Source organism: Elephas maximus, chromosome X (assembly GCF_024166365.1).
Source record: "Elephas maximus indicus isolate mEleMax1 chromosome X, mEleMax1 primary haplotype, whole genome shotgun sequence".
NCBI classification, from domain to species: domain Eukaryota; kingdom Metazoa; phylum Chordata; class Mammalia; order Proboscidea; family Elephantidae; genus Elephas; species Elephas maximus.
In genome coordinates this window covers 128,847,870-128,875,798 of record NC_064846.1, presented here as the reverse complement: position 1 = coordinate 128,875,798, position 27,929 = coordinate 128,847,870, and positions in this window count along the sequence as shown.

Genomic DNA, 27,929 nt, shown 5'->3' with positions numbered 1-27,929 from the left:
TCATGACACTACGTTATGCAAAACCCCCAAAAAGCCCGGTGCCCTCGAGTCGATTCCGACTTATAGCGACCCTATAGGACGGAGTAGAACTGCCCCATAGAGTTTCCAAGGATCATGGCCTTAAAGAAAAGGCAATAATTCATTCAGGAAACCACAAGCTGTGCCAATTTGTCTATTAAACAGTCACCAAAAATTTTGTACTGGATTGTACGGAAAGGGAATGAATGTTGAGTACCTGCTTTGTTCTCTTCCCAACGTTTCTCTGTTTGAGTGAGTGGACCTCTCTCTTGTTTTCTGTCCCTTTATCCAAGTGGCCAGAGCCATGAAAGCCTGACCTTCAGTGGGCTGACTCACCATCACCATCACCACTTCTTTGCCTTAAGCCAGATGTAGTCTATCATGATATCCAAGCTGTTGTTGTTACTTGCCATCGAGTTGGCCCCCACATCATGGTGACCCCATGCACAACAGAACAAAATGCTGTGATCCATAAGGTTTTCATTGGCTGATTTTCAGATGTAGATTGCCAGGCCTTTCTTCCTAGTCAGTCTTATGCTGGAAGCTCTGCTGAAACCTGTTCAGCGTCGTAGCAACACGAAAGCCTCCCCTGACAGACAGGAGGTAGCTTTGCAGGAGGTGCATTGGCTGGGAATTGGGTCTGGGTCTCCTGCATGAAGGTGAGAATTCTACCACCGAACCACCAATGCCTCATCCAGGCTGTGGGTGCAGGCTTTTCACCCAAGTCGTTTGTCTAATTAATTTCAGAAAATAGTAAATAACTGAGGGAGAGCTGATAAACCTACCAAATGTAACTGATAAAAAAAAAAAAAAAAAGATAAGCACACATTATTTTCAACAAACATTGATGAGGAAGGTGGGTAAAAAATTTATTAAGTTTACCTGAAGAAGGTGCAAAATCTATAGGAAATTTTAAGGGATTTGTTTTGGTGATTCTTAGGCTTTTATTTTTCAGAGATTATACGAAGAAGATGGAGATCACAGGTGAAGCGAGAGAATAGGAAGCAGGTAAAAACTAATGCAGATAGATAGCAATCAAGGAAAAAGTGAATTAAAAAAAAATGAATAAAAACTTGGGAAGTACCAGCTACTTTCTCCCATTCTGTCCTCACTTCCTTAACTCACTGACAAATATATGCCTTTAGGAGAGACTCAATCCTCAGTTTTGTGGGGATAAAAGAATACTTCTTGATTGACTAGTTTAATTCCTCTTTTGAAGAAGGGTGATATTGAAGCCTCTGCCAAGGCTTCTCCCACTACACCATGGTTCACCATCCCTCCACTTGCAGCCCACCAAGCCGCAGTTGGAATTTAGTGCCAGAATCTGGTGCATGCACAAACCAGCACCTTGGTGCATGCCCAGGACCTACAGAACCATGTCCCTACTGCCCCAGACCTGAGCATCGCAGGAGGAGAAGAAGATATTCTCTGACGCACTGCAGCATCCGAGTCCCTTTGCAAAGTGAATGGTCCCACAGTGCAGACTTCCTTTGCAATATGACTAAGCACCTGGATCTCCAAATCTGGGCATGAGAGGGCTCAGGGTTTCGGATTGCAGGGGCCAATCCCTGTCCCCTGGGGACTTGAGGACATAAGAGCTCCCTGCTCCCCCCTTGGGCAGAGAGCTCCTGGTCTTTCAGTTGCTAGGTCGCTAGGCCCCACGTTGCTCCTTGTTTGCGAAAACAATAAATTACCACTTTGTTTCCCTTGCAATTGGTGGTGGATGTCTTTTTTCAGATTGGCTAATAGGACAGGACAAGAACCCCCCCTCCCTTATAATATTGGAGTGGACACTGTTATTTGCCTACATAGTATCCATTTCCCTCTTCCTCCATCCTAAAAAGAACCCAATTTTGTTCAAGAATCCTCCTTTCCACACAGTTCCAATTGACTCAGGGAAAACTGACCCTTTCTTCAGCTCCAGGATGGACCTAGATTAGTCTCAGCTAATCAAGATAATCCTATCAATCTTGCCAGTGATCTGTTCAGTAACCCAGGCTTAAGACATTCAGTGCATGGCATTCGCCAAGGAACTAAGGTCACATGACCTCAGCTGACCAATCAGACTAAGTACTTAAAAAAAAAAAAATTTATTCCGTACTTATTTATTTTGGCCATGATTGGAGCAAATGCTTTCTTGCTGTCTCCCCTGAACATGAACAAGGAAGCACATTGTCCCATCTGCTGTTGGCACTGGCAGCCACTTTACAACCATGAAGAAAGCCAGACTGAGGACAAAAGAAACACACGAAGGAAGGCTGAGCCAAGATAATTGAGAGAAAGAAAATAGGGCCCTGCTCAAATTGTGTGTGGAGCTTCCATTACCTTTGGGCGTGGTAATAGATTTCCCTACTTTTAAGCCAGTTTGAGTCTAATTTCTGGTACTTACCTCTGGAGATATTATGACTGATAAAGATGCTCCTTACTTGATGCATATAAGTTGATTTTTATATTGTCTTTTGCTCATATATATTCATAATTTTTTTGCTGCACTCTTTGGCAGCCGAGTATTTTCAAAACTTATTTAATTGTGTTAGTAATATAATAATAAGACTAGCCAAAAGCCTAAATTCACAGGAAAAAATGTTTTGATAAAAATTGCCACACATCATTTATTTATTCAGCCAATAAGTCATTATTGAGAGCCTACTATGCATTACAGCATTAAATATTACAATGCCCGCTGCACCCTGGTTCTGTCCCTTTAAATTATATTTGACTACAAAGAAAATAGGGCAATCTGTGATTATGCATATATTCATTACAAACTACTGCACAAATATTTGGCTCATAACTATGAGTTAAATGGTATGACATTTCCATGAGAAAATTAATTACTTGAACATGTGTTGTATAAAATACGTCAAATCATTTATTTGAATGTTGTAGATTGCATATTAGTTTTTAACCAAACAAAATACATGAGAAATAAACATGAAATTCACACTCTATACATTGTAAATGTCATGTTATGCCCAAGGGCCTTTACAAGTGAACGATTTTTTTCTGGATGAGAAGAGCGACATCTGAAAGATCACAGATCCAAAGAAGGGAGTCACGTTGCAATGCGTCCCTCATGCATTTAGAGGTTGCACCTATTGATAACCTATTTAAAGACTATGTTTGATACAAATAGCTATGCGTAAAGAATGGGTAGATCAATCATTTCAGATACCGAACTGTCATCTAAAATAGTCTGGAATTCTATCTGCCTAGGAATTATAAAAAATAATAGTTTATGGCGTGATATGAGTACCTCCATTCTGATGTATTTTATGATTTCAAGAATTTCAGGGAGAAGGATCTATATAAAGATCTGTAAGTTAGAGACCGTAACAAATGCCACTCAAGATATACTACTACAATAAATGATGGTGCAAGTTAACTAAATGGGAAAAAAAGAAACTAGTAAGATCAGATACATACATGAACAAAACAAAGTCTGTTGTTGAGAGCCAAGAAACATTTCAGGCAGGGAAAGAAACTTCCCCAGAGAAGCATCTGGGCTTCGCTTTGTATGCTCCAGAAGAAACTATGTTTATTCAGTCAGGTATATAGCAGAACCTTCTCCATATTGATATAGGTGCAAGATAAGGGTGACACCTATCACATAAACTAACAATGCTACAGCAGGTTTCATTATATACTCTTTGGTTTTAGGCCAAAAGATTTGTCCTACAACAAATGTAAGTTCACTTCATTGGAATGTCTAATGTCAAACTTCTGAATAAAAAAATGGGATACATCATTCAAGTCAGAGAATTTACAAATGGCTTAATTTATTTCTAATTTTCTTAGTTTCAGGAGAGTTTCTCTAGGCTGGAATTATTTACTTGAACACATTTGCATTGAGACTACCTTTTCTGTTGGGTACAGAGGTTTATTTTGTTGCTCTGATTAAGTCTTTTCTTTATGCATGAATGAGTGTTGTCACAATTACAGTGGACAGGGTGATTTCACCAAGGGGAATGTTCTCAGAGAATATGGGCATTTTGCTTTAGGGGGCAATAATGAGAATTTTTCCATGAAGACTTGGACTCAGCCCACGATTTGAACTACTTTAAAGTATGTGGGTGGAGGTCACAGTATCGTGTATCATTCTAGAAGGATATGTGCGGGGTGGAGAGAAGGAATGTGTAAAGAATTCTTCTCTGGTCAAACCAGCAACAGACCTACCCAGAGCAGATCATTTCTCTGTGTGTGTGAATTTTTTTTTTCTTTTTTTGTGATTTAGGTGAAAGGTTACAGCTCACATTAATTTCTCATACAAAAATTTATACACATATTGTTATGTGATACTAGTTGCAATCCCTATAATGTGACAGCACACTCCCCCTTTCCACCCCGGGTTTCTTGGGTCTATTCAATCAGTTCCTGTTCCTTTCTGCCTCCTCATCCTGCCTCGGGACAGGAGCCGCCCATTTGGCCTCATGTATCTGCTTGAACTAAGAAGCACACTCTCCACGATTATTATTTTAGGTTTTATAGTCCAGTCTAATCTTTGTCTGAAGAGCGGGCTTCAGGAATGGTTTCAGTTCTGGGTTAGCAGAGCGTCCCGGGTCCATGGCTTCGGGCGTTCTTCCAGTCTCTGTCAGACCTTTGAGTCTGGTCTTTTTATGTGAATTTGCTCTGCACTTTTCTCCCGCTCTATCAGGGACTCTCTGTTGTGCTCCCTGTCAGGGTGGTTATTGGTGGTAGCCAGGCACCATCTAATTCTTCTGGTCTCAGGTTGATGGAGTCTCTGGTTTATGTGGCCCTTTTGTTTCTTGGGCTAATATTTTCCTTGTGTCTTTGGTGTTCTTTATTCTCCTTTGCTCCAAGTGGGTTGGGACCAGTTGATGCATCTTAGATGGCTGGTAGCAAGCTTTTAAGATCCCAGACGCCCAGAGTAGATCATTTTTTTTTTTCAGATTTTTTTATTGTGCTTTAAGTCAAAGTTTCCAAATCAAGTCGTCTCTCATACAAAAACTTGTACACACCTTGCTGTGTTCTCCTAGCTGCTTTCGCCCTAATGAGACAGCACACTCCTCCACTCCACCCTGTATTCCCTGTGTCCATTTAACCAGCTGTTGTCCCCCTCTGGCTTCTCATATTGCCTCCAGACAGGAGCTGCCCACATAGCCTCAAGTGTCAACTTGAGCCAAGAAGCTCACTCCTCACCAGTATCAATTTCTGTCTAATAGTCCAGTCTAAACCCTGTCTTAAGAGTTGGCTTCAGGGATCGTTCCAGCTGGGGACCGTGATCTCTGGGGTCCCTCCAGTCTCACTGAGACCGTGAAGTCTGGTCTTTTTACAAGAATTTCAGATCTGCGTCCCGCTGTTCTCCTGCTCTATCAGGGACTCACTGTTGTATTGCATTTCAGGGCAGTCATCTGTGGTACCGGGGTACCATCTAGTTCTTCCACTCTAAGTCTGATGGAGTCTCTGATTTATGTGGCCCTTTCTGTCTCTTGGGGTCATCTTTACCTTATGTCTTTGGTGTTCTTCATTCTCCTTTGCTCCAGGTCAGGTGAGACCAATTGATGCATCATAGATGGTTGCTTGCTAGCTTTTAAGACCCTAGATGCCATTCACCAAAATGGGGTGCAGATCATTTTCTTAATATATTTTCTCATGCCAGTTGACATAGATGTCCCCTAAAACCATGGTCACCAGAACTTCATCCCTGCTACTCTGGCCTTTGAAGATTCCGTTGTATTCAGGAAACTTCTTAGCTTTTGGTTAAGTCCAGTTGTGCTGACCTCTCCTGTATCATGTGTTGTCTTTCCCTTCATCTAAAATAGTTCTTGTCTACCTTCTAATTAGTGAATACCCCTCTCCCTCTCTCCTCACCCTCCTAACAATCAAAGAACATTTTCTTCTGTGTTTAAACTTTTTCTTGAGTCCTTATAATAGTGGTCTCATACAATATTTGTCCTTTTACAACTGACTAATTTTGGTCAGCATAATGCCTTCCAGATTCCTCCATGTTATGACATGTTTCACGGATATATCATTGTTCTTAATCATTGCCTACTATTCCATCGTGTGAATATACCATAGTTTATTTATCTGCTCATCCATTGATGAGCAACTTGGTTGCTTCCATCTTTTTGCTATTGTAAACAGTGCTGCAATGAACATGGGTGTGCATATGTCTATTCGTGTAATGGCTATTATTTCTCTAGGATATATTTCAAGGAGTGGGATTGCGGATCGTATGGTACTTCTATTTCTAGCTTTTTAAGAAAGTGCCAAATCGATTTCCGAAGTGGTTGTGCCATTTTACATTCCCACCAGCAGTGTATAAGAGTTCCAGTCTCTCCACAACATCTCCAGCATTTATTGTTTTGTGTTTTTTGGATTAATGCCACCCTTGAAAAAAAAAATTTTTTTTTTTTTTTTTTGTTGGGGTGAGATGGTATTTCATTGCAATTTTGATTTCCATTTCTCTAATGGCGAATGATCGTAAGCATTTCCTCATGCATCTGTTAGCTGCCTGAATATCTTCTTTGGTGAAGTGTCTGTTCATATCCTTTGCCCATTTTTGAAGTGCTTTTTTTGTTTTTTTGTAGTTGAGTTTCTGCAGAATCATGTAGATTTTAGAGATCACACACTGATCAGAATTGTAGTAGCCAAAAACTTTTTCCAAGTGTGTAGGTAATCTTTTTACTCTTTTGGTAAAGTCTTTGGATGAGTGTAAGTATTTTATTTTTAGGAGCTCCCAGTTATCTAGTTTCTCTTTTAGTGTTTGTGCATTGTTAGTAATGTTTTATATGCTGTTTATGCCATGTATTAGGGCTCCTAGCATTGTCCCTATTTTTTCTTCCATGATCTTTATCATTTCAGATTTTATATTTAGGTCTTTGATGCATTTTGAGTTTGTTTTTTGTGCATGGTATGAGGTATGGGTCCTGTTTCATTGTTTTGCAGATGGATATCCAGTTATGCCAGCACCATTTGTTTAGAGACTGTCTTTTCCCCATTTAATGGACTTTAGGCCTTTGTCAAATATCAGCTGCTCATATGTGAATGGGTTTATGTCTGGATTCTCAATTCTGTTTCATTGGTCTATGTATCAGTTGTTGTACTAGTACCAGGCTATTTTGACTACTGTGGCAGTGTAATATGTTCTAAAATCAGGTAGCGTGAGGCCTCCCACCTTGTTTTTCTTTTTCAGTAATGCTTTACTTGTTCAGGGCTTCTGTTCCTTCCATATGAAGTTGGTGATTTGTTTCTCCATCTCATTAAAAAATGTCATTGGAATTTGGATCAGAATGGCATTGTATCTATAGATCACTTTGGGTAGAATAGACATTTTTACAATCTTGAGTCTTCATAACCATGAGCAAGTTATGTTTTTCCACTTATGTAGGTCTCTTTTGGTTTCTTACAGTAGTGTCTTGTAGTTTTCTTTGTATAGGTCTTTTACGTCTCTGGTTAGATTTATTCCTAAGTATTTTTATCTTCTTAGGGGCTATTGTAAATGGTATTGATTTGGTGATTTCCTCTTCCACGTTCTCTTTGTTGGTGTAGAGGAATCCAATTTGGCTGTTAGCTTTGTATAAATGGCCTTTATTATGTTAAGGAATTTCCCTTCTATTCCTATTTTGCTGAAACTCTATGGGGCAGTTCTACTCTGTCCCATAGGGTCGCTATGAGTCGGAATTGACTCGATGACAACAGGTTTGGTTTTTTGGTTTTTTTTCCTATTTTGCTGAGAGTTTTTATCATGAATCGGTGTTGGACTTTGTCAAATGCCTTTTCTGCATCAATTGATAAGAAGATGATGTGTTTCTTGTCTTTTATTTATGTGATGGATTACGTTGATTGTTTTTCTAGTGCTGAACCATCCCTGCATACCTGGTATGAATCCCACTTGGTCATGGTGAATTACTTTTTGATATGTTGTTAAATTCTATTGGCTAGCGTTTTGTTGAGGATTTTTGTATCTAAGTTCATGAGGGATATACATCTGTCATTTTCTTTTTTTGTGGTGTTTTTACCTGGTTTTGGTGTTAGGGAAATGCTGGCTTCACTAAACGACTTTGGGAGTATTACATCCTTCTCTATGCTCTCAAATACCTTTAATAGTAGTGTTGTGAACTCTTCTCTGAAAGTTTGGTAGAATTCTCCACTGAAGCCATCAAGTCCAGGGCTTTTTTGCTGTTGTCGTTGGGAGCTTTTTAATTACCTTTTCAATCTCTTCTTTTGTTATTCTGCTTGTATTAGTTTAGGTAGGTAGTATGTTTCTAGAAATTTGTCCATTTCTTCTAGGTTTTCAAATTTGTTAGAGTACAATTTTTCAGAGTAATCTGATATAACTCCTTTAATTTCAGTTGGTCTGTTGTGATATCGCCCATCTCACTTCTTATTTGTTTGGTTTGCTTCATCTCCTGTTTTTCTTTTGTCAGTCTGGCCAATGGTTTATCGATTTTGCTAATCTTTTCAAAGAACAAGGTTTAGTCTTGTTAACACTTTCAATCATTTTTCTGTTCTTTTTTCATTTAATTCTGCTCTAATTTTTATTATTTGCTTTCTTCCAGTGCTAAAGGTTCCTTTTGTTGCTCTCTTTCTGTTTCTTCAAGTTGTAGGAATAAGTCTTTGATTTTGGCCCTTTCATCTTTTTGTATGTATGCATTTATTGCTATAAATTGATCTCTGAGGACTGCTTTAGCTGTGTCCCAAAGGTTCTGATAGGAAGAGTTTTCATTCTAATTGGATTCTATGAATTCCTTTATTCCATACTTAATTTTTTCTATAGCCCTTTCATTTTCGAGCAAGGTATTGTTCAGTTTCCATGTGTTTGATTTCCTTTACCTGCTTTTTCTGTTATTGATTTCTACTTTTATGGCTTTATGGTCAGAAAATATGCTTTGTAATATTTCCATGTTTTGGATTCTGTTAAGGCTTGCTTCATGACCTAATACATGGTCTTTTCTAGAGAATGTTCCATGTATGTTAGAAAAGAAAGTATACCTCTCTGCTTTTGGATGGAACGTTCTGTATATGTCTATGAGGTCAAGTCAGTTGATTGTGGCATTTATGTCCTCTGTGTCTTTACTGAGCTTTCTGGATGTTCTGCCTTTCACTGAAAGTGGTGTGTTGAAGTCTCCTACTATTATTCTGGAGCTGTCTATCATGCTTTTCACTGCTGTTAGAGTTTGTTTTATCTATCTTGAAGAACTGTCATTGGGTGTGTAAATATTTAACATGGTTATGTCCTGCTGGTATAAAAAAAAAATCCTGGTATATTGTCCCTTTAATCATTATATAGGTATGTAATTTTCTTTTCTTGTGGTGTCTTTACCTGGTTTTGGTATCAGGGATATGGTGGCTTTATAGGATGAGTTTGGTAGTATTCCGTCCTTTTCTATGCTCTGAATTATCTTTAGTAGTAGTGGTGTTAACTCTTCTCTGAAAGTCTTGTAGAACTCTGCAGTGAAGCCGTCCAGACCACGGCTTTTTTTGGTTGGGAGTTTTTTGATTACCTTTTCAATTTCTTCTTTTGTTATGGGTCTATTTAGTTGATGTACCTCTGTTTGTGTTAGTTTAGGTAGGTAGTGTGTTTCTAGGAATTCATCCATTTCTTCTAGATTTTCAAATTTGAGTATAATTTTTCATAGTAATCTGATATGATTCTTTTAATTTCATTTGGGTCTGTCATAATATCACCCACCTCGTTTCTTATTTGGGTTATTTGTATCCTCTCCTGGTTTTCTTTTCTCAGTTTTGCCAGTGGTTTATCAATTTTGTTGATTTTTTCAAAAAAATCAGCTTCTGGTCTTGTTACTTCTTTCAATGTTTTTATGTTCCCTATTTCATTTATTTCAGGTTTAATTTTTATTATTTGTTTTCTTCTGGTGCCTGTGGCTTTCTTTTGTCGCTCTCTTTCTTTTTGTTCAAGTTGTAGGGATAATTCTTTGATTTTGGCCCTTTCTTCTTTTTGTATCTGTGCATTTATTGATATAATTTGGCCTCTGAGCACCGCTTTTGCTGTGTCCCAAAGGTTCTGATAGGAAGTGTTTTCATTCTCATTGGATTCTCTGAATTTCTTTATTCCATCCTTAATGTCTTCTATAACCCAGTCTTTTTTGAGCAGGGTATTATTCAGTTTCCAAGTGTTTGATTTCTTTTCTCTGCTTTTCCTGTTGTTGATTTCCACTTTTATGGCAATGGTCGGAGAAGATGCTTTGTAATATTTCAATGTTTGGGATTCTGCTAAGGCTTGCTTTATTACCTAATATGTGGTCTATTCTAGAAAATGTTCCATGTGCACTAGAAAAGAAAGTATACTTGGTTGCTGTTGGGTGGAGTGTTCTGTATATGTGTATGAGGTCAAGTTGGATGATTGTGTCATTTAGATCTTCCGTGGCTTTATTGAGCTTCTTTCTGGATGTCCTGTCCTTCACCGAAAGTGGTGTGTTGAAGTCTCTTACTATATATCGTGGAGCTGTCTATGTCACTTTTCAGTACTGATAGAGTTTGTTTTATGTATCTTGCAGCCCTGTCATTGGGTGCATAAATATTTAATATGGTTATATGTTCTTGGTGTATTGCCCCTTTAATCATTATATAGTGTCCTTCCTTATCCTTTCTGATGGATTTAACTTTCAAGTCTATTTTGTCAGAAATTAATATTGCCACTCCTGCTCATTTTTGATTGTTGTTTGCTTGATATATTGTTTTTCCATCCCTTCAGTTTTAGTTTGTTTGTGTCTCTAAGTTTAAAGTGTGTCTCTTGTAGGCAGCATATGGACGGATCTTGTTTTTTAATCCATCCTGCCACTCGCTGCCTCTTTATTGGTGCATTTAGTCCATTTGCATTCAGGGCAGTTATGGATTTGTATGAATTTAGTGGTATCATTTTGATGTCTTTTTTTGTGTGCTGTTGACAGTTTCTTTTTCCCTGTTAATTTTATGTGCTGAGTAGATTATCTTTATATATTATCCTTTCCTCATATTTGTTGTTGTTGATTGTGTTTCTGCTGAGTCTCTATTTTTTTCTTGTGTTTTTATTTTTTGATGAATAGGGTAGTTTGTCTCCTTTGTGGATACCCTATTATTTAACCCTTTTTTTTCTAAATTTAAACCAGACTTTTATTTCTTTGCATCACTGTATCTTCCTCTCCATATGGAAAGCGTATGATTACATTTCTTAGTCCCTCTTTATTATTTTAATGTTGTCTTCTTTTATATAATAACATCGCCGTTACCCTGTGTTGGGCTTTTTTTTTTTTTAATCTTGCTTTTTTTTTTTTGGATTTCCCTATCTGTGTTGACTTCTGGTTGCTCTTCCCAGTGTTCTAGTCTTGGGTCGATACCTGATATTATTGATTTTCTAACCAAAGAACTCCCTTTAGTATGTCTTGTAGTTTTGGTTTGGTTTTCCCTCAACTTGTGTTTATCTGGAAATATCTTAATTTCACCTTCGTATTTAAGAGACAGTTTTGATGGATATATGATTCTTGGCAGGCAATTTTTTTCCTTCAATTTTTTAAATACGTCATCCCATCGCCTTCTTGCCTGCATGGTTTCTGCTGAGTAGTCTGAGCTTATTCCTATTGGCTTTCCTTTGTAGGTGACTTTTCTTTTATCCCTCGCTGCTCTTATAGTTGTCTCCTTATCTTGGTTTTGGCAAGCTTGATTATAATATGCCTTGGTGACTTTCTTTTAAGACCAATGAGTTCGATGAGCATCTTGGATAGATATCTTCTCATCTTTCACAATATCAGGGAAGTTTTCTGCCAACAAATCCTCAACAATTTTCTCTGTATTTTCTGTTATCCCTCCCTGTTCTGGTACTCCAATCACTCGTAGGTTATTTCTCTTGATAGAGTCCCACATGATTCTTAAGTTTTCTTCATTTTTTTTAATTCCTTTATCTGATTTTTCTTCAATTAGTTCCAAGTGATTTATCTTCGAGTTCAGAAATTCTAGCTTCTACTTGCTCAAATTTGCTCCTCTGACTTTCTATTGAGTTATTCTGTAATTTTATTGTTAATCTTGTGAATTTCTGATTGCTGTCTATGGATTTTTCCAGCTTATTAAACTTTTCATTATGTTCCTGAATAATCTTTCTAATTTCTTCAATTGCTTTATCTGTGTGTTCCTTGGCTTGTTCTGCGTATTGTCACATTTCCTTCCTGAAGTCTTGAAGGGTTCCGTATATTCAACTTTTGTATTCTGCATCTGGTAATTCCAGGAATACATTTTCATCTAGAAGATCCGTCTATTCTTTGTTTTGAGAGGCTGTTGAGGCAATCATGGTCTGTTTCTTTATGTGACTTGATATTGACTCTTGTCTCCAAGCCATCAATAGGTTATTGTATTAGCTTATGCTTGCTTACTGTGTCATAGCTTCTTGCTTTGTTTTGTTTTGCAATACCCCTATGGGTTGCTTGAGTGAGCTCGCTTGATTATTTTCACCTTTGGAGCTCTGATGTCCTGTCCCCAGTTGGCTAGAGCTGTTACCAGGTATCTCGGTCTAGGAGTCCATTCAGTTTTCTTGTATGAATTCCCCTCAGGTTTCCAGGTAGCTGATCATCATGTGTGTGGTACAGGCTCTGTCCTACAGTCTTAGAGGGACAGGGGTGATTGGCGTATATACCGGTATCTGATTGCAGCAGGGGGGTCACACTCTGAACAAGGTAGGGGGCTGAGAACCGACCCTCAGGTGTCTCTGAGGAAAGTGCTTCCCTGTTCCCTAGAGTGTTCTGGTGGGTGGGTTCTGTAGACAGACCATGGGCACCCAAAGTTTTTGGTTGTAAGGACTGGGAGGTACCAGTTACCTTTGTACCTCTTTTGTGGGTGGCTGGGTTACCCGAGTTGAGCTACCAGTCCTTAGGTCCCTGATTTGCATAGGTGAGGACCTTGTTTAATAGGCAAAGCAATGTCAAACATCAAACACCCACCTCTCTGCCAACAAGGGCCTATTCTCCCAAAATAGGCCCACACAGGTCCATGCAGAAGGGAAAGGTGCTCAAAGTCCACGGACGGTTTATGCCAGGATAGGAGGTGCTTCTGTCCTGAGCTCCCCCTGTTAGTGGAGCTAGCAAATTATCTTCTCCCTCAAATGCAAATTTTTTTCTTCCCCAAGGCCGGGAGGATGGCTCTAGGTGCTCAACAGGGCCTATCTCAGGCCCAGGGAATTCAGCTGCTGAAGCCAGTTTGTGGGTGGGGGTGTGCTTTAAAATATACGCAAATACTTAGCTTTTGCTGAGAGTACCGTTCTCCTCAGGTTCCGGAGGTGTGAGTAAGCTGTGTGGCTGGCTGCTTCTCCCTGAGGAAACTGCAGCCAAACACTAGTAGCAGCCCACCACTGCCACCACCACCACCACCGCTCCCGGAATGGCACCTGAGGGGTCCCTGCGATTCAGGTCCGGTAACTCCTCTCCGCTTCTGAATGGTCTCTTCCTCCCCCTTCCCCTCAGTTCATTTTCTAAGCTTGCCTTTGAAGCTCAGGGCTCCCAGCTTGTCACAAATATACTCGTTTCACTTGTTTTTTTTTTTTTTTTTGGTCTTTGTTGTAAAGAGGGCTCTCCAGACGTGTCTGTCTATTCCGCCATCTTGGCTCCACCTCTCCTGCTCTTTTTTCATTGTTGTTTGCATGGTATATTTTTTCCATCCTTTGAGTTTTAGTTTATCTGTATCTTTCAGTCTAATGTGTTTCTTTTCTGGCAGCATATAGATGGATCGTGTTTTTTATCCATTCTGCCAATCTCTGTCTCTTTATTAGTGCATTTAGTCCATTTACATTCAGTGTAATTATGGGTAGGTTTGAGTTTATTGCTGTCATTTTGATGTCTTTTTTGGTGTGTTGTTGACAGTTTCTTTTTTCCACTTAATTTTTTGTGTTGAGTAGTTTTTCTTTGTAAATTGTGTTTTCTTCTTTTTCATTGTTGTTGATTTTGTTTTTGCTGAGTATGTTTTTCTTGTATTTCATTTTGATGTGTTGGATTGTTAGTCTCCTTTGTAGTAGCCTCATTATTTACCCCTATTTTTCTAAGTTTAAACCAAACTTTTATCTCTCTATATCTCCTTGACTTCCTTTCCATAAGAAAGATCTATTACTACAGTTTGTAGTACCCCTGTATTGATTTCATTTTGTCATCTTTTACATAATGACGTCACTTTTACCCTGTTTTGAGCCTTTTTTAAAATCTTGATTATTTTTGTGATTTCCCTGTCTGGATTGATATCTGGTTGCTCTGTCCTGTGCTCTAGTCTTAGGTTGTTATCTGATGTTATTGATTTTCTAACCAGAGGACTCCCTTTAGCACTCCTTGTAGTTTTGGTTTGGTTTTTGAAAATTCCCTACACTTCTGTTATCTGGAAATGCCCTAATTTCACCATCATATCTGAGAGACAGTTTTGCTGGATATATAATTCTTGGCTGGCAATTTTTTTCCTTCAAGCCTTTATATATGCCATCCCATTGTCTTCTTGCCTGCGTGGTTTCTGCAGAATCGTCAGAGCTTATTCTTATTGACTCTCCTTTGTAGGTGACTTTTTGTTTATCTCTAACTGCTCTTAAAATTCTCTCTTTAACTTTGGTTTTTGTAAGTTTGATTATAATATGTCTCGATGAGTTTCTTTGGGATCTACCCTGTGTGGGGTTCGATGAGCATCTTGGATAGATACCGTCTCATCTTTCATGATTTCAGGGAAGTTTTCTGCCATCAAATCTTCAACAATTCTGTCTGTACTTTCTGTTTTCCCTCCCTGTTTTGGTACTCCAGTCACTCGTAGGTTATTTCTCTTGATATAGTCCCACATGATTCTTAGGGTTTCTTCATTTTTTTTTAATTCTTTTATCTGATTTTTCTTTGAATGTATTGGTGCAAGTGTTTTATCTTCTGTCTCAGTAATTCTGACTTCCATATCCTCAGTTCTGCTCCTCTGACTTTCTACTGTGTTGTCTAATTCTGAGATTTTATTGTTAATCTTCTGAACAGAGTAGATCATTTTTTAACTCACCCAGCTCTATATGAGAAAATGTAATAATCATTATTGTCTTGATACTTTAATCAAAAGAATACATTTCAACCTTAAAAATATTATCCAAATACACTTAAATATTTCATATATGAACTAATATTTTCACTTACCAACAAATTTTCTGTTCATTACAGTATGTATTTTGCTTCACTGTTTTACAGTTTAAGGACAAATATGAACTCGAAGTGGCAACATAAAATGACAGAATTGAACTGACTCGTGTTCTGTTTCCTCAGGTTTGGAATCTGTTATGGGTTGAATTATGTTCCCCAAAAGGATATATTGAAGCTCTAACCCTCCGTAATTGTGAATGTGACCTTGTTTGGAAACAGGGTCTTTGAAAAAAATGAAGTCATACTGGAGTAGGGCGGGTCTTAACCCGATCTGAGTCATGTTGTTATAAAAGAGGAGAAGAGACACAGAAGGAAGAAAACCATTTGAGGACAGAGGCAGAGAATGGAGTGATGCATCTACAATCCAAGGAATGCCAAGGATTATCAGGAACCACCAGAAGCTAGGACGGAGGTAAGGAAGGCTCTTTCTAGAGCCTTCAGATGGAGCATGACCTTTCTGATGCCTTGATTGAGGACTTCTAGCCTCAAAAACTATGAGACATTAAATCTCTGTTGTTTTAAGTCATGTACATGGTACTTTGTTACAGCAGTCTTAGGAAACAAATATACAGTCACCATGTGTCTTAGTTATCTAGTGCTGCTATAACAGAAATACCACAGGTGGGTGGTTATAACAAACAGAAATTTATTTTCTCACAATTTAGGAGGCTAGAAGTCCAAATTCAGGGCACCAACTCTAGGGGAAGTCTCTCTCTCTCTGTCTGCTCTGGGGAATGGTCTTTGTCCCTTCAGCTTCTATTACTTGGCTCTTTGGTGATATTTATGTAGCATGTCATCTATCTTCCCCCACATCTGCTTTCTTGCTTGGTTGTTTGCTCAATCTGCTGTTTTTTATCTCAATAGAGGTTGATTTAAGACACACCCTACATTAATACTCCCTCATTAGCATAACAAAGAAAATCCATTCCCAAATGGGATTATAACCACAGACATAGGGGTTAGGATTTACAACACATATTTTGGGGGGCATAATTCAATCCATAACATTCCACCCTTTGGCCCCCCCAAAATCTATGTCCTTCCTACATACAAAACACATTTACCCCATCACTTGATCCTAAGAGTCTTAAATCAACTCCAAGTCCAAAAGCTTACTTTCTGAATCATCTAAATCAAATACGGGCCAAACTTCAGGCATATTCCATCCTGGGGCAAAATTCATCTTCATCTGTGAATCTGTGAAATCTAGAATTCAAGTTATTTGCTTCCACAGTACAATGGTGGAACAGGCACAAGGTAGACATTTCCAGTACAAATTGGAGAAACTAGAGGGAAAGAAGGGATAATAGGCACCAAGCAAGTCTAAAACCTAGAAGAACAAATTACATTAGATCTCAAGTCATGAAAATAATCCTATGTTCTCTGAGACCATCTGGGCAATGGCTCTACCCTCTAGACTCTGAGTGTTGGCCATGTTCTGCAGATTCTGAGTGTAAGCCCTTCTGCCCTGGGTGAAGGCCCAACCTTCCAGGCCCACTGGTGTGGAAACATCGCTCCATCAGGTTTGGGTGGCCCTGTTCTCCTAGTCCATATGAGTGGCAATCCCATCCCTTCAGCCCAGTAGGCCCTATTATCCTGTCCCTTGGGCATGGCAGCCCTGTCCCCTCAGCTTTGGGCAGAGGCCCCATCCTCTTGGCCTTTGAGCACAGCAGCCCTACATTCCAGAATCGAGTTGGTGGAGATGTGACTCTTTGAAACATAGGAGGCTGTGACTCCACCCTTTGAAATCAAGGCAGCCCTGCTTCCTGTACTCCTTCCAACAGTTCTGTTGATCTTCAAACTGCCCCAGGGACGATGGCCTTTGTTTTTTTCTTGGTCAACAGATGCAACTCCTTTGGCCTGTTTCCTGCAGTAGACTTCCAAGAGGCAGACAAATTTCCTTCCTTTCATCCTGTATATGCCCCCTCGGTCTAAGCTGATGGGTTTTCTGCTATGGTAGTTGGTTAGTCCAGCAGTCACAGACTTAATATCCTCAGTAAAAGATCGTGTAGCCACGTCCTTGGCGAAAATTCTAGGGCACGTGTCCTTAGTTTGCACAACAGAATTTTCTAAATCTTTACATTCTGTTTTCATTTTGCACAGCTCATTTTTAAGTCCATCTCTTTCCTCTAGCATTTTACCACAAACAGCAAGGATAAATCACGTGGCCTCTTTAAAATCTTTCTTAGAAATCTCCTCAGGCAAATATCCAAGTTCATCACTTATAAGTTCTAACTTCCACCAAACATTTAAACATAATTCAGACAAGTTCTTTGCCACTGCATAAAAAGAATCACCCTCACTCCATTGTCCAATCATATGTTCATTATTTCCTTTTATAACCTTACCAAAAGCACATTTAATGTCTGTATGTCCAGCAACATTCTGCTGATGACACCATATGCATTCTCTAAGATGGTAGTGGCTTTCTCTACAGCTCTCCTCACTTCTTTCTGAGCCCTCACCAGAATTGCCTTTGATATCCATAATTCTACCAACAGTCTTTTCGAGGCAATATAGGTTTTTATTATTAGGCACCTTAAAACTCTTTCAGCTTCCACCCGTTACCCAATCCAAACCTCCTCCACATTTTAGATATTTGTTAGAGCAGCACCCCACTCTCTGGTACCAATTTCCACTCTCTGGTACCAATTTCTGTCTTAGTTATCTAGTGTTGCTATAACAGAAATACCACAAGTGTGTGGCTTTAACAAATAGAAATTGGTTATCTCACAGTTTAGCAGGCTAGGTGTCCGATTTAGGTGTTGGCTCTAGAGGAAGGCTTTCTCTCTCTGTGGGCTCTGGGGGAATGTCCTTGTCTCTTCTCAGCTTCTGTTTCTCATTTCCTTGGTGATCTTCATGTGGCATGGCTTCTATCTTCCCCCATCAATGTTTTCTTGATTGCTCAATCTGTTTTTTTATATCTCAAAAGAGATAGACTTGAGACACATCCTACACTAATACTGCTTCTTTAACATAACAAAGAAAACCCACTCCCAAATGGGATTATAATCACAGGTATAAAAAAAAAACTAGGGGTTAGGATTTACAACACATATTTTGGGAGGACACAATTCAATCCATAAAACTGTGATACCACTGCTTATTTCTCATCTATTTATTCTCAGAAGTATGCAGTACCAGAGGGATTAAAGACAAAAACTGTGCTTGTGAGCTCAGATAATTATGAACTATTATGAATTTACTCTCCAGACTCAAACACATGTTCCTAGGTCTACATGTTTTGGGGACTAACTGTATAACTGGGAGTTCTTCAAAGTGGCTTCTGTGTAAAAAACAATGTTTATTAAAAACCAAGTAATAAAACTGTGCTAATTTGAAGCTTCTAATATATTATTACAACTCAAATGTAACCACAGCTTTTGTTTAGACCTTAAATATGCACCGTCCAAAACATATGGCTATTGACATATGTCGAAGACACATGTGGCTATTGAGCACCTGTAATACAGCTAGTCTAAATTGAGATGTGCCACTGTAAATGGAAAATACACACAGATTTAGAAGTCTTAATATGAAAAAATTATATAAAATATCTCATTAATAATTTGATATTGGTTACCTGTTGAAATAAAAATATTTTGGATATTGGGTTAATTTTTTTTTAATCATTAAAATTAATTTCATCTGTTTCTTTTTACAATTTTTAATGTGATTACTGGAAAATTTTAAATCACATATGTGGCTTGCATTGTATTTCTACTGGACAGTGCTGCCCTAGACCAACAAAAGATTTTGGAATGAGAGGGGTATTTTACAACTGACATTGTTTAGACTTGCGAGCTTATAGTGGAAATAAAAAGCAGAGCAACTTCTAGTCAGCTTTAATATTGTTTTCAAATTCCCTATAAACAACGCACTCACTTATTGCTTGCACTCAAGGCCTAATGTCCCTATACCCCATTGTTGATATGCCACTGATCCAACTAGCCTAATTCATGCCATAATACCACTGTACCATTGGAGAGTCATCACCTTGCCCACATACTACTCAGCTGGGTGTTCGTGATTCTCTCATTGGCTCCTTACTCTCTTAACCCACTGTCTCCTCAGTTGTCCTGCCACATTAACCTCTGATCTCAGGCTTTATTAACACTGCTCCTTCTTAACCCAGTGTTACAGCCAAAATGCTTGAGCATCTGTCTCATCTGCCTTTTGAAATTCTATTGCCTCTTCCCAGGTCAAGATTTCACCCTTAAATCTACCTATAAGAAAGAAAGAAAAGAGTCACATGATCATCTCAATTGATGCAGAAAAGGCATTAGACAAAGCCCAACAATCATTCCTGAAAAAAACTCTCAAAAATGCATATAGAAGGAAAATTTCTCAGCATAATAGAGGGTATATATGCAAAACCAATGGCCAACATCATTCTTAATGGAGAGAGGCTGAAAATATTCCCCTTGAGAACAAGAACAAGACAAGGATGCCCTTTATCACCACTCCAATTTAACATTGCGTTGGAAGTCCTAGCTAGAGCAATAAGGCAAGAAACAGAAAGGGCATCCAAACTGGTAATGAAGAAGTTAAAATTTCCCTATTTGCAGATGATATGATACTATACATAGAAAACCCAAAAGACCCCACGAGAAAACTACTGGAACTAATAGATTCAGCAGAGCTTCAGGATATAAGATAAACATTAAAAAAATCAGTTGGATTCCTATACACCAAAAAAGAGAACTGTGGAAAGGGAATGAGGAAAACTATACCATTTTTAATAGCCCCTAAAAAGTGAAAAAATTGGGAATAAATCTAACCAGGGATGTAAAAGACCTACACAAAGAAAACTACAAAACACTACTGCAAGAAACCAAAAGAGATCTACATAAGTGGAAAAACATACCATGCTCATGGATAGGTAGACTCAACATTGTGAAAATGACAATTCTACCCAAAGCGATTTACAAATACAATCCAAATACCAACAACATTCTTTAAAGAGATGGAAAAACTTACCATTAACTTTATGTGGAAAGGGAAGAAGCCCTGGATAAGTAAAGCACTACTGAAGAAGAAGAATAAAGTAGGATGACTCGCACTACCTGACCTCAGAACCTACTATACAGCTAAGGTAGTCAAAACAGCCTGGTACTGGTATAATAACAGATACATTGACCAGTGGAACAGAACTGAGAACCCAGAAGTAAATCCATCCACCTATGGTCACCTGATCTTGGACAAGGGCCCAAAGTCCATCAAATGGGGAAAAGACAGGCTTTTTAACAAATGGTGCTAGCAAAACTTGATGTCCATCTGCAAAAAAATGAAACAGGACCCTTTCCTCACACCATATAAAAAAACTAAATCAAAATGAATCAAAGACCTAAATATAAAGCCAAAAACTATGAAGTTCATAGAAGAAAAAATAGGAGCAATGCTAGAGGCCCTAATACACAGCATTAACAGGATACAAACCACAACCAACAACACACAAGCTCCAGAGGATAAGCTAGATAACTGGGATCTTCTAAAAATTAAACACTTATGCTCACCAAAAGAGTAAAAAGAGAACCTACAGACTGGGAAAAAAAATTTGGCTATTACAAATCAGGCAAAGGTCTGATCTCTAAAATCTACAAGAAAATCCAACACCTCTACAACAAAAAGACAAATAATCCAATTAAAAAATGGGCAAAGGAAATGAACAGACACTTCACCGAAGAAGACATTCAAGTGGCCAACAGACACATGAGGAAATGGTCACCATCTCTAGGCATTAGAGAAATGCAAATCAGAACCACAATGAGATACCATCTCACCCTGGCATTTCTGGCACGAATCAATAAAACAGGAAATAACAAATGCTGGAGAGGCTGTAGGGAGACCAGGACTCCTATGCACTACTGGTGGGAATGCAAAATGATACAACCATTTTGGAAAATGATATGGCGCTTCCTTAGAAAGCTAGAAATAGAAATCCCATATGATCCAGCAATCCCACTTCTAGGAATATATCCAAGAGAAATAAAAGTGGTCATACAAATAGACATATGCACACCCATGTTTATTGCAGCATTGTTCACAATAGCAAAAAGATGGAAACAACCTAGATGCCCATCAACAGATGGATGGATAAACAAACTGTGGTACATACACATAATGGAGTATTATGCAGCAATAAAGAACAATGATGAATCTGTGAAACATCTCATAACATGGATAATCTGGTGGGCATCAAGCGAAATAAATCAAACACAAAAGGACAAATATTGTATGAGACCACTCCTGTAAATACTCTTGAAAAGGTTTGCATACAAAAAGAAACAATCTTTGATGGTTACGAAGGAGGGGAGGGGTGGGGATGGAGAAACACTTAATAGACAATAGATAAGTGAAAAGTCTGGTGAAGGATAAGACAGTACACAACACTGGGAAGCCTGAACAACCTGTACAAGGCAAGGTCATGGTAGTTCCATAGACACATCCAAACTCCCTGAGGGACCGAATTGCTGGGCTGAGGGCTGTGGGAACCATGATATCAGGGAGTATCTAGCTCAATTGGCATAACAGAGTTCATAAAGAATATGTTCTACATTCTACTTTGGTGAGTAGCGTCTGGGGTCTTAAAAGCCTGTGAGTGGCCATCTAGGGTACTCCACTGGCCTCACCCCTTCAGGAGCAAGGAAGAAAACTAAAGATACGAGGGAAAGATTAGTCCAAAGGACTAATGGACCACATCTACCACAGCCTCCATGAAACTGAGTTCAGTACAACGAGATGGTGCCCAGGTACCACCACTGACTGCTCTGATGGGGATCACAATACAGTGTCCCAGACAGAGCTGGAGAAAAATGTAGGACAAAATTCTAATTCAAAAAGAAAGATCAGGCTTGCTGGCCTGACAGAGACTGGAGAAACCCTGAGAGTATGGCCCCCAGACACACTTTCAGCTCAATAATAAGGTCACTCCTGAGGTTCACCCTTCAAACAAAGATTGAACAGGCCCATGGAACAAAACAAGACTAAAGGGCCACATGAGCCCTGGAGGAGGGACTGGAAGTCAGGAGGGAACAGGAAAGCTGGTTATAGGGAACCCAGGGTTGAGAAGGGAGAGTATTGACATGTCGTGGGTTTGTTAACCAACGTCATAAAGCAATGTGTGTAGTAGCTGTTTGATGCAAAACTATTTCCATAAACCTTCATCTAAAATGCAGTAAAAAATATAATAAAAATCTACCTCTAAGACTCCAGTCCTCAGGGATCTCTTCTCTTTCCATTTCCTCTCCCGTGCCTTCTCACGCTTGTTGAGGCAAGCACGGTCTGTGTGATTCATTTGACTGGACAAATGGCACTTTCTGTCACTGCTTAAAAATATTTGTTAGTGTGTATGTCCCATCTCTCCAACTACTTGACAGATTCTTAAATAGCTGACATTTTATATGTTCAATAGATGCCTCCTGAATGAACGAAAGGCATAACACATTGGATTTGTTAAGATTAGTTTATCTATGAGTGACAGATCACCCAAAATAACATACACTTGTGCAAGACAGAAGTTTATTTTTCTCTCATATAAGTGTCTGGATAGGTGGAACAGAGCTCATTGGATGTGCAACTGTGTTCGGTATGTTGGCTTTTCCTAGCTCCTGGTCTGCCGTTCCTAGGATATGACTGTCATCTTATGGCCCAAAACAGCATCTTACACAATAGCGTCAAAAAGAATAAAATACCTAAGAATAAATTTAACAAAAGAAATGCAAATCATATACTCTGAAAACTACAAAATATCCTGAAAAAAATAAAGACCCTAAACAAATGGAAACATATCCATGTTCATGATTCAGAAGACTTATATTTTTAATATTGTGATACTCCCTGAATTTATCTACAGATTCAGTGTAATCCTTATCAAAATTCCAGCTGGCTTCTTGTAGAAGTTGACAAGCTGATACTAAAATTCACATTGATAGTCATGGAACCCAGAATAGCCAACAAAATTTAAAATTGGAGGACACAAAACCCAATTTCAAAACTTACTACAAAGCTACAGTAACCAAGACAGTGTGATATTGGCATAAAGATGCTATACAGACCAGTAGAATGAGTCAAGAAATAAACACTCACTTTAAGGTCAATTGATTTTTGACAAGGGTACCAAGACAATTCAATTCGGGAAAACATTTTCAACAAATGGTGCTGGGACAACTGGATATTCACATGCCGAAGAGTTACGTTGTACTCCTACCTCACACCATATATTAAAATTAACTCAAAATGAACATAGATCTAAATGTAATAGTTAAAACTATAAAGCTCTTAGAAGAAAACATAAGAGTAAATCTTCCTGACCTTGGATTTGTTAATGGTTTCTTAGATATAACACCAAAAGAAAAAGAGACAAAAGAAAAACTTGATAAATTGGACTTCATTAAAATTAAGTCTTCTTGCACCTCAAAGGACACTATCAACAAAGTGGAAAAGCAACCCACAGAATGTGAGAAAATATTTGCAAACTGTATATCTGATAAGGGACTTGTATCCAGAATATATAAAGAATTTATATCATTTAATAATAAAAAGATGAATAACTCAATTAAAAAACGAGAAAAGGGTTGAATACACATTTCTCTAAAGAACATATACGAATGGCCAATAAGCCCATGAAAAGATGCTCAACATTATTAGACATTAGAGAAATGAAGATTAAAGCCACAATGAGACACCATTTCACATCCAGTAGGATAAGGAGTTGGAGAGGCTATACTAATAGAAGAAAAAATAGAGTTTAAAACAAAAATAAAGAGGGAAATCTTCTGATAATAAAGCACTCAAAGAACTAGGAAAAGAATTTCTTCAATCTCATGAAGGGCATATTTGAAAAGCCCACAGCCAACATCATACTTAATGGTAAAAGACTGAAAGCTTTCCCAAGATCAGGGACAACACAAGATTGTCCACTTCTGTAACTTCTATTCAGCATTATATTGGAAGTTCTAACTGGGAAAGTTAGGCAAAAAGAATGAATGAATGAGTAAATAAATCAGATTAGAACAGAAGAAAAACTATTTCTATTCACAGATGACACGAGATATAAGAACCCTAATTAGAACAGAAGAAAAACTATTTCTATTCACAGATGACACGAGATATAGAGAACCCTAAAGAAAACACTATTAGAGCTAATAAATAGGTTAATGGCAGTTGCAGGATACAAGAAAAATGTACAAAAATCAATTGTATTTCTATACATAGCAATGAACAATATGAAATTGAAATTAAGAAAACAATTCCATGTACAATAGTATCAAAAAGAATAAAATAAGAATAAATTTAACTGAGGATGGGCAAGAGCAGAACATGGAAAATTACAAAACATAGTTGAAAGAAATTAAAGAAGAGCTAAATAAACATAAATATATCCTTTGTTCATGGATTGGAAAATTCATATTGTTAATGTGGCAAAACTCCCCAAATTGATCTACAAATTCATGCAGTCCCAATCAAAATTCCAAAAGATTTTTTGTGGAAATGGACACCTTGACTCTAAAATTTACATGGAATTACAAGAAACCACAAGTTTTCAAAGCAATTTTGAAAAAGAAGAACAAAGTGGGAGGATTCACATTTCCCAATTTCAAAACTTACTACAAAGTTACAGTAATCAAAACAGCATGGTATTGCATAAGGATAGACATAAAGATCAGGAATAGAATTGAGAGTTCAGAAATAAAACCATACATCTATGATCAACTGCTTATTGGCAAGAGTGCCAAAGCAATTCAACGGGAAAAGAACGTTCTTTAAAAAAAAAAAAGAAAGAAATGAGGCTGGGACAAATAGATATCCATATGCCAAAGAATGAATTTGTATCCCTACTTCACATCATATTCCAAAAATAACTCAAAATGGATCAAAAACCTAAATGTAAGAGATAAAACTATAAAACTCTCTGAAGGAAAAATAGGTGTAAATCTTCATGACCTTGGATTGGCAATGGTTTTTTTTTTTTTTTTTTTAGTGAACTTTCATTGTGCTTTAAGTGAAACCTTACAAATCAAATCAGTCTCTCCTACAAAAATTTACATACACATTGCTATGCACTCCTAATTGCTCTCCCTCTAATGAGATAGCACAGTTCTTCCCTCCACTCTCTCTCCTCGGGTCCATTCAGGTAGCCTCTGGCCCCCTCTTTGACCCCTCATCTTGCCTCCAGACAGGCGATGCCAACATAGTCTCATGTGTCTACTTGACCCAAGAAGCTCGTTCTCCACCAGTATCATTTTCCACCCCATATTCCAGTCCGATTCCTGTCTGAAGAGTTGGCTCTGGGAATGGTTCCTGTCTTGGGCTAACAAAAAGGCTGGGGACCATGGCCTCCAAGGTCCTTCTAGTCCTGCTATGACCATTAAGTCTGGTCTTTTTATGAGAATTTGGGGTCTGCATCCCACTGCTCTCCTGCTCCCTCAGGGGTTCTCTGTTGCACTCCCTGTCAGGGCAGTCATCAGTTGTGGCAGGGCACCATCTAGTTCTTCTGGTCTCAGGCTGATGTAGTCTCTGGTTTATGTGGTCCTTTCTGTCTCTTAGGCTCATAATTACCTTGTGTCTTTGGTGTTCTTCATTCTTCCTTGCTCCAGGTGGGTTGAGACCAATTGATGCATCTCAGATGGCCGCTTGCTAATGTTTAACACCCCAGAAGCCACTCTCCTAAGTGGGAAGCAGAAGGTTTTCTTAATAGATTTTATTATGCCGATTGACTTAGATGTCCCCTGAAACCATGGTCCTCAAACCTCTGCCCCTGCTAAGCTGGCCTTTGAAGCATTCAGTTTATTCAGGAAACTTCTTTGCTTTTGGTTTAGCCCAGTGGTGTTGACATCTCCTGTATTGCATATTGTCTTACCCTTCACCTAAAATAAAACTTATCTACTATGTAATTAGTGAATACCCCCTCCCTTCCTCCCTCCCTCCCTCCCCCCTCTCGTAACCATCAAAGAATATTTTCTTCTCTGTTTAAACTATTTCTGCAGTTCTTATAATAGTGGTCTTATACAATATTTGTCCCTTTGCAACTGACTAATTTCACTCAGCATAATGTCTTCCAGATTTCTCCATGTTATGAAATGTTTCATGGATTCATCCTTGTTCTTAATTGTTGCATATATTCCATTATGTGAATACACCATAATTTATTTATCCATTCATCCATTGATGGGCACCTTTGTTACTTCCAACATTTTGCTATTGTAAACAGTGCTGCCATGAACATTGCTGTCATTGCTGTTAGGTGCCGTGGAGACGGTTCTGATTCATAGCGACCCTATGCACAACAGAACGAAACACTGCTCAGTCCTGAGCAATCCTTACAATCGTTGTTACGCTTGAGCTCATTGTTGCAGCCACTGTGTCAGTCCACCTCGTTGACCCTGTACTCTGCCAAGCATGATGTCCTTCTCCAGGGACTGATCCCTCCTGACAACATGTCCAAAGTATGTAAGACGCAGTCTCACTATCCTTCCTTCTAAGAAGTATTCATGTTGTACTTCTTCCAAGACAGATTTGTTCATTGTTTTGGCAGTCCATGGTATATTCAATATTCTTCGCCAACACCACAATGCAAAGGTGTCAGTTTTTCTTCGGTCTTCCTTATTCATTGTCCAGCTTTCACATGCATATGATGCGACTGAAAATACCATAGCTTGGGTCAGGCACACCTTAGTGTTCAAGGTGACATCTTTGCTCTTCAACACTTTAAAGAGGTCCTTTGCAGCAGATTTACCCAATGAAATGCGTCTTTTGATTTCTTGACTGCTGCTTCCATGGCTGTTGATTGTGGATCCAAGTAAAATGAAATCCTTGACAACTTCAATCTTTTCTCCATTTATCATGATGTTGCTCATTGGTCCAGTTGTGAGGATTTTTTTTTTTTTTTTATGTTGAGATGCAATCCATACCAAAGGCTGTGGTCTTTGATCTTCATTAGTAAGTGCTTTAAGTCCTCTTCCCTTTCAGCAAGCAAGGCCGTGTCATCTTCATAATGCAGGTTGTTAATGAGTCTTCCTCCAATCCTGACGTCCCGTTCTTCTTCATATAGTCCAGCTTCTCGGATTATTTGCTCAGCATACAGATTGAATAGGTATGGTGAAAGAACACAACCGTGACGCACACCTTTCCTGACTTTAAACCATGCAGTATCCCCTTGTTCTGTCTGAACAACTGCCTCTTGATCTATGTAAAGGTTCCTTATGAGCACAATTAAGTGTTCTGGAATTCCCATTTTTCCCAGTGTTATCCATAGTTTGTTACGATCCACAGAGTCCTATGCCTTTGCATAGTCAATAAAACACAGGTAAACATCCTTCTGGTATTCTCTGCTTTCAGTCAGGATCCATCTGACATCAGCAATAAAATCCCTGGTTCCATGTCCTCTTCTGAAACCCGCCTGAATTTCTGGACATTCCCTGTCGATATACTGTTGCAGCCATTTTTGAATGATCTTCAGCAAAATTTTGCTTGTGTGTGATATTAATGATATTGTTCTACAATTTCCACATTCGGTTGGATCACCTTTCTTGGGAATAGGCATAAATATGGATCTCTTCCAGTCAGTTGGCCAGGAAGCTGTCTTCCATGTTTCTTGGCATAGACGAGTGAGTACCTCCAGTGCTGCATCTGTTTGTTGAAACATATCAATTGATACTCTGTCATTTCCTGGAGACTTATTTTTTTGCCAATGCCTTCAGAGCAGCTTGGACTTCTTCCTTCAGTACCATCGGTTCCTGATCATATGCCACCTCTTGAAATGGTTGAATATTGACTAATTCTTTTTGTTATAATGACTCTGTATTCCTTCCATCTTCT